Source organism: Temnothorax nylanderi, unplaced genomic scaffold (assembly GCF_030848795.1).
Source record: "Temnothorax nylanderi isolate EJ_2023f unplaced genomic scaffold, tnyl_v1.0 TNYL_tig0257_pilon, whole genome shotgun sequence".
Classification (NCBI taxonomy): Eukaryota; Metazoa; Arthropoda; class Insecta; order Hymenoptera; family Formicidae; genus Temnothorax; species Temnothorax nylanderi.
The window spans coordinates 166629-175000 of record NW_027249319.1 but is presented as its reverse complement, the minus strand read 5'-3'; positions in this window follow the sequence as shown (position 1 = coordinate 175000).

Below are 8372 nucleotides of genomic sequence, written 5' to 3'. Positions count from 1 at the left end.
TGCCGTGAGTTGTCGCTGCAGTTCGATAACATCTTGGACATTATCAGCCCCGCTCATAACATCATCTACGTATGTTTCATCTAGTATGGCTAGTGCAGCCATGATATACTAGTTTTCTGCCTGTTCCGCGATTCGACGAGTACATTTAATAGCTAGATACGCCAAGCTCGCTTCACCATAAGTAACAGTATTTAACCACAATTCTAGTATAGGTTCCTTAGGAGATTCTCTCCACACTATGCGTTGGTAATTGCGATCCGCTGGATGCACTATTATCTGCCGATACATTTTGCGCAAGTCACAAGTCAACGCAATGTTGTGGCATCGAAAACGTATGACTATCTCGATCAAACTACTCTGCAACGTAGGCCCTACGTGAAGTATATCGTTTAATGATACTCCGGAGTCGGTTTTACTTGACGCGTTGAATACCGTACGAAGTTTCATGCTACTACTCGATTCTTTAACCACACAGTGATGTGGTAAGTAAACTATAATACCTTGAGCATTTTGTGAAACGTCATTCACGGGAGACATATGACCTAACTCCTGATATTTGCGTATAAAACTTATGTATCGCTCTTGCAACGATTTGTCTTTCCTGAAACGACGCTCCAATTGAATCAATCGCTTAATCGCAATATCTAGTGAACTACCTAGTCGACTCGGATCCTTGCGAAATGGTAGTCGCACCACAAATCGGCCGCTATCATCCCGAGTTGTCGTTCAATCGAAAAACCCTTCACATTGTTACTCATCCGTCGACAACGCTCGCTTTGTTTCCGATTGGACGGTTTCGATTTCCCAGAACCTTTCGAAGTTTTTGTTTAACACAATGCTCTAATGAACAATTCAATGTCGCTATCGTGTTGTTACTACAAATCAAACTAGTCGTATTCGCGAGTGGGATTGAACCTGCGATTACCCACCCAAGCTTTGTATTCAATAAAACCGGACGATTTTCTCCTAACTCGATTTTCTCGGCCTCCAATAAATCAAAAAAGGTTAGCGGATGCGTATGTGAGTGGATGCGGTAGGCGATTGCGGTATAGCGTATTGCGATTAGCTGCGTACAGGGTTTGTTTTGGCGATAGGCATAAGGCGAAAGGAGAGATAAATTGCAGAGGAAGCGGTAAGATTGGAGGGAAATAAGGAATTATCGAAAGAGAGGTCTAATTAACGTGACAAAAATACGTCGAAGTTTGAGGTTAGGCCAGAGAGGGGAAAGGATAGGCTAGGGATAATATAGAGAATTTGCTTCTCTTTTCCTTAGCATCGTGTAACACCGCCCGAAGGTATTCCTAGGAAAAAGGCAGGTGGCGCAAGGCGATCGGCGAAGGTACAATTGCCGGAAGGAAAGAGGAAGATGGCGGAATATAGTGACGGAGTTGAGGAGAGGGTGGCGTGCGGTACAGCACACTCAAAGCTGCGGGAGGGGAAGAAGGTAGAGGAAAAAAGGGTCATGGAAGAGGCGAGGAGAGAGAGAGAAAAGGCTAGAAAGTAGGCTGGATAAAATGGAAAAAAGAGTAGAAGATTTGAAGCGACAAAGAAACAGTGGAAACTGGGAAAACGGAAATTTAGCTGAAGAGGTGGCGGAGAGAGCAATCGATTTGTTGAGGAAAAAGGATGGTGGTAGAGAGTTACAAGGAGTAAGAAAGTAAGGAAGTAAGAAAATTGAAAAGAACAATAGAGGAAAAGGAGAGGAAGGAAAGGAAAAATAATAGTGATAAGAGGACTGAAGAAGGTGAATAACGAGAAAGAAAGTATTAAGGATGCAGCATGTGAATTCCTCAACAAAGAGTTCGACGTCAGGGAGAAAGTGAAAAAGGTACAGGTTGTAGGTAGAAAAGGAAAGGAGGTGGTAATTGTGGAGCTGTACGATTGGGAGGTGAAAGAGAAAATAATGAAGGAGAAAAAGAAATTAACGGGCAGGAGAGTATACATTGGCTGCATCCAGAAGCACGACCGCTCATTGAGCGCTCAGTATATCCCCTAGATCTATTTACTGGATACAAACGCTCTCTGAGCTGCTCACGGTGAGCGCTCGCCACTTTCGTGAGCGTAGTTTTCTATCGCTCATTCAGCTCACTTTACGCTCTCTCTTCAATCTTCGCGCCAATTTACTATTCCTAAAAGTTAGTAACTAATATAATTCTTGTGCTGTTGTTAATTTTTATCTTTTAGTTGGAAAGTTAAGTTATTCTTGTTTGCAAATAATTAAAAATATAACATATTAATTAGTTAAACATTATTTATATGTACACATTTTTTGTATATATTTTTGAAATAATCTAATCTACGAAGTTGTGTGTGTGTGTGTGTGTGCGTGCGTACGTGCGTGTGCGTGCGTGTGTGTGTGTGATCTATTTTTTATCATATTTTCAATTTTTATATCGCATTTTTCTGGTAATTATATTTTTTTAAACAATTTATTTCTTATGTAATTACTAATTTTTAGTAAAGAAAACATAATACACTCGGCACAAAAACATAATACGCTTATACTATAAAAGAGGAAAAAATTATATTTATACAAAATTACAAATTTTAATAATTATGTAACATGCAAAATATAGAATACATCTTTACACTCTAGCTAATAACATTTAGGGCCATTCTACAATACCGTTGCAAACGATGGCAACTGCTAGTTGAAAAGTGTTATTTCTGATTGCCGATTGCCAGTTACTGTCGCTAAAAAAGTTAAAAATTTGCCAACTCTCTTTTGACAACTGCAATTGACAAGCGCAATCGGAAATAACATTTTTCAACTAGCAGTTGCCATCGTTTGCGACGTATTGTAGAATGGCCCTTAGATAAAGCATTTGTATATTTTTACAGGTGGCAGATAGTAAAGATAGAAATTAATCACACAGCACACTTTTTCCTGGGGATATTCCCAGGATATTGCGATATCACATTGGACATATTGCGATCCTATGGATGTCCTACGGTTATTGTGATCAATATTTGGACATATTGCGATCCCTCGGATATCTGGTGGATGTTGCAATATCTTGTGCTGTGTGGATAATTACGCAGATCTTTAGAGACGTAGATATGTCTATTATAAATGCAAATAAATATCTATAACTTATACGTCACATAAATGCGTATAGTGAACTGTTGTGAGCATATATCCAGTACATCAAAAATGCTCACTGAGCGGCTACCTGTGAGCGCTCAATGAGCGCTCAATGAGCGATCGTGCTTCTGGATGCAGCCATTGATCACGATATGTCGCAGGAGGAAAGAGACGTGCAGAGAAAGCTGAGAGAGCGCGCAAGAAGCGAGAGAGAGACGGGGAGGAGCGTGAAAGTAGGGTATAGGAAAATAAATATAGATGGAAAACTATACGTTTGGAATGATAATGCGAGAGATGTTAGAGAAAAGAAAAATTTCTAGGAAGTAGCCAAGAAAAGAAAACGATGAAGAAACGGACGGTAGAGAAGAATAAGAAGAAAAGGGAAAAGAGAAGCAGAGGGGAAAATGATAAATTAGGTAGGAAGATAATGTTTTGGAACGTGGCGGGGGTAGGGAATAAAGGGAAAGATTTCTGGAAATTTATATGTAAGTACGATTTCATATATATTAGCCTGTGTGAAACATGGGTGGATAAAGAAGGGTGGGGAAAGTTAAAAGAAAAACTCCCAAAAACGCACGATTGGAAATGTAGTTTTGCAACTAAAGGTAAGAAGAAGGGTAGAGCAAAAGGGGGCTTTATTATAGGTAAAAAGAAAAATTGGGGAGATCAGAACACGAAAATTATATGTAAACAAGAGAAGGAGGTGTTAATCTCGGAAATCGTGGAGGGTGAGGAAATTAAGTACATTATCTCGGTATATAATAAGGAGTGCTGGGATGATTTAAAAGTAATATTGGATAATGTGACAGAGGAAATGGATGGGGAGTTTATGTTAATAGGGGGAGACTTTAACATTAGGATCGGCGAACTGGGGGGTGGAGAGGAAGAAGACGGCGGGGTGAAGAGAAAAAGTAAAGATAAGTTGGTAAGTAATGGCGGAAAGGGGCTAATAGATTTAATACAGAATAAAGGCTGGTACGTTCTGAACGGTACAATGGTAGGCGATTGGGACGGAGAATATACGTTCGTAGGAGCAAGGGGTAGTTCCGTAATAGACTACGTCTTTTGTAATAAAAAAGCGCGGGATTTTGTGCGAGAATTCAATATAGGGGACAGAGTGGACTCGGATCACATGCCGATGATGGTGACGTTGGAGGGAGGCGGAGAGGAAGAGGGAGAAGAAGGAGAAGAAGAAAGAAGAGAAGAGAAGATATGGAAGATCTGTTGGGACAAAGAAGCAATACAAAAATATAGGGAAAGCACGGATAGTATAATATGGGAACACGACCTGCAGGGGTCGGTGGCGAAGATAAGTGGCAGAAGCTGAAAGATATAATGCAAGAGGCCCTGATAAAGAGAAAGTTGAAAACTGTTAAGAGGGAACTAGGGCACAAAGATTGGTGGGACAGGCAGTGTACAAGAAAGAAGAGGCAGGTGCATAGACTTTACAAGAAATGGAGAATGGGTAAGGAAAGGAAAGACAAGTTTCTGGAGGAAAAGAGGAAACTGAAGGAGCTGGCGGAGCAGAAACAAAAGGAGAAGAGGGAGGAAGAAGAGATTGAGCTAAAGAATCTGAGGAACGTGGCAGAGGTATGGAAGTTTATCAATAGAAAAAGGAGGACGAAAGTATGGAAGGAAGCTAATATAAGAAAGGAGGTGTGGAAGAAGCACTTTATGGAGTTACTGGAGGGCACGGTTGTACAGGTGGACGATAACAATCCTAGGGAGCCCTCGGGGGCACAGGAATATCGAGGGGAGGAGATGCCGTGTGAAGAGGAGATACATGAGGCTGTGAAAAAGCTAAAGACAAAGAAGGCAGCAGGAGTGGATGGTATTCTCATGGAAGCATGGAAATACGGTGGCAGGGCTGTCAGAGATGGTCTAGTAGAGCTGCTGAGACAGATATGGACGGAGGGAGTCCTCCCGAAGGATTGGAAGACGTCCATAATCGTGCCTTACATAAGAGAGGAGACCAGGAGGTCGTTGGAAACTACAGGGGAATATCTCTTCTTTGCTCGGCATACAAGATCTACGCGGAGATTCTTAGAAATAGATTAGAGCAGGAGGTTGAGAGACTGGGATTACTACCCGAGAGCCAGGCAGGTTTTAGAAGGGGAAGATCTACGATGGACAATGTCTTCATTCTGAACCATCTGGTGCAAAGGGAGAAGATGAAAGGAGGGAAGGAGAGTAAGATCTATGCACTTTTCGTGGATTTGAAGGCGGGGTTTGACAATGTGGATAGAGAACAACTGTGGTTAACCCTAAAGGATAAGGGAGTAAATTTGGATATTATAAGGAGATTGGAGAAAGTCTATGAGGATACGGTGGTTACCGTAAGAACAAAGGAAGGCTGACGGATGAGTTCAGGACGCACAAAGGAGTTCGCCGAGGCTGTGTGCTGAGTCCACTTCTGTTTGATCTGTATATCGCAGATATAGGAAAAGCGTAAAGGATAGGAACATTGGGGGGGTGTCGTTACTTAATGACAGGATATGGTCGCTGGAATATGCCGACGACATGGTGTTTGTGGCAAAAAATAGGGTTGCGTTAATGGACATGATAGGCACGTTAAGAAGATTGTTAAAGAAAAAGAAATTGTCATTATGTGCGGATAAGACTAAAGTTATGGTTTTTAATAGAGAAAACAAAGAGAAAAAGGAGAGGTAGAAATGAGAAAATAAGGAATTAGAAGAGGTCCAGACATTCAAATACCTGGGCTTTGTATTTAATAATAAAGAAAATTATAAGGATCACATAAAAGAGCTGAGTTGTAAAGGAAGGATGGCAGCTAATAGAGTCTGGGGATTCGGGGAAAGGATCTGTAAAAACGACTTCTGTAGGAGATGGATGTTATTTAAATACTTACAAGGGAACCTCGCAAACTCGAAAATTCTGATTTTAATAAAACTTCCCACACATGTAGGGGGAGTAAAAAGATTAATTTAGATATTTTTTGTAGCTACCCAAAAACGGTTTTAAGAGGTGAAACCACTCCTTATATGTAGAGCGGTTTTTACTTTTCTCGATATATCTCGAAAAATATTTGAGATATCAAAAAATGTTTCTTATAAAAGTTTATAGTAAAATCTCCTCTATTCAACAACATTAATAATATTTTTTAAAAATAATTTTTTAAACAAAATTTTGATTAAAAATTAGAAAAAAGAATTTTTTCGAAATTTTATTAATGTGGTTAAATAGAGATGTTTTTACCATAAAACTTTTATTTGAAACATTTTTTGATATATCGAATACTTTCCGAAATATATCAAGAAAAGCAAAAAGCCACTCTACATATAAAGGGTGGTTTCACCCTTTAGAACCGTTTTTGAGCAGCAACAAAAAATTTCTAAATTTATCTTTTTACCCCCACTACATGTGTGAAAAGTTTTATAATAAGAACACCTATGTGTATTTAACCGCAACGAATAATTTTTTCAAAAATTTATTTATTTTTGCATCTTTTATATAAAAAAATGTCTGTTGCGTTATTTAATATTATAGAATTGTAAAATAAAGATACTTTTATTCTGAATGTACTTATAATTCTTTAAACAATATTGTAACAATTTTAGCGCCAACTAAAAATTTCTAAATTTATTCACCTGTGTGTGCGTGCGTACGTGCGTGCGTGTGTGTGTGTTTTATAAAATATTTTAGTTTTAGGGGTTCTTTTGTCAATTTAATCTACACAATTAAATGGTTAAGTTTGTTTCATTTTAATTCGCTGAATTTAATTTGCGATAAATTACTAAATTTATTTATATAAAATATTGATTTTTTTTGTCATTCATTTGGTTTTATTTTTATTTTGTATACAGAAGTTATGATTATTTCGCCTCATAGAACGTGTTTTTCCATTTCTTAACTTACGAAAGATCATTATCAAAAATTGCACATAATTATCGTAAGTAAACAAAATATAAATAATAGTTATACGAGTGAAGGACGTGACAGACAGCGTGCATTAATTCCATAGTTGATGATACACTTGAATGAATCGTTAAACTCGTGGTACTTTATATACTACTAAAACTATGCGCAATATTTCCGACTTATAAAGAGCCTTATTATCTTATTTATATCTTCTTTATATCAGAATCTTCCAAATATGGAAAATTACTGCAAAATATCCTCACGTACAACGTACGTGATTACTCTGCATTACGATATTAGACGTAAATGACCGATATGCACGTGTATATTGCACGTTGTACAATATACACATTACAATATGATCATATTGTTTATATATTACACGTGCATATCGCTCATTTACATCTAATCGCAATGCAGAGTAGTCACGTACGTTGTACGTGAGGATATTTTGCAGTAATTTTTCATATTTATTGTTAGAAGATTCTGATATAAAAAAGATATAAATAAAATGATAAGACTCTATATAAGTCGGAAATATTGCACGTAGTTTATAATAAAGTACCAACAAGTTTAACGATTCATTCAAGTGTATCATCAACTATGGAATTAATGCACGCTGTCTGTCACGTCCTTCACTCGTATAACTATTATTTATATTTTGTTTACTTACGATAATTATGTGCAATTTTTTATAATGATCTTTCGTAAGTTAAGAAATGGAAAAACACGTTCTATCAAGCGAAATAATCATAATTTATGTATACAAAATAAAAACAAAACCAAATAAATGACAAAATAAAATCAATATTTTATATAAATAAAGTTAATAATTTATTGCAAATTAAATTTAGCGAATTAAAATGAAACAAACTTAACCATTAAATTGTGTAGATTAAATTGACAAAAGAACCCCTGAAACTAAAATATTTTATAAAACACACACACACGCACGCACGTACGCACACACGCACGCACGTACGCACGCACACACAGGTGAATAAATTTTGAAATTTTTAGTTGGCGCTAAAATTGTTACAATATTGTTTAAAGAATTATAAGTACTGTAAGGATTGCCGAAATGATTCGGAGAGAGATAGATGTTGAAGCATTTAATGAACTCTGGTAAATGTCTTTCGGAACGAACATAACTGCGACTGGACTCTGCTCAAGGCTCGACGAGACTGCCCTTGCATGGACCTGCACGACAGTTAAAGCGCGGCTCGCGCCACGCGATCCCTAGTTACTAAGCGCCCGCTGCGCCCTCCGCATATCAACCGGATAGGCCGGCGACCGTGCGCCACCTACATGCATCGCGACACTAGCGCGGCTTTACGCCATGAAACATTAACCAAATACTTATAGGACAGCCATTCTGCTTAGGCCCTTACAGCTTCGGCCAGCCTGC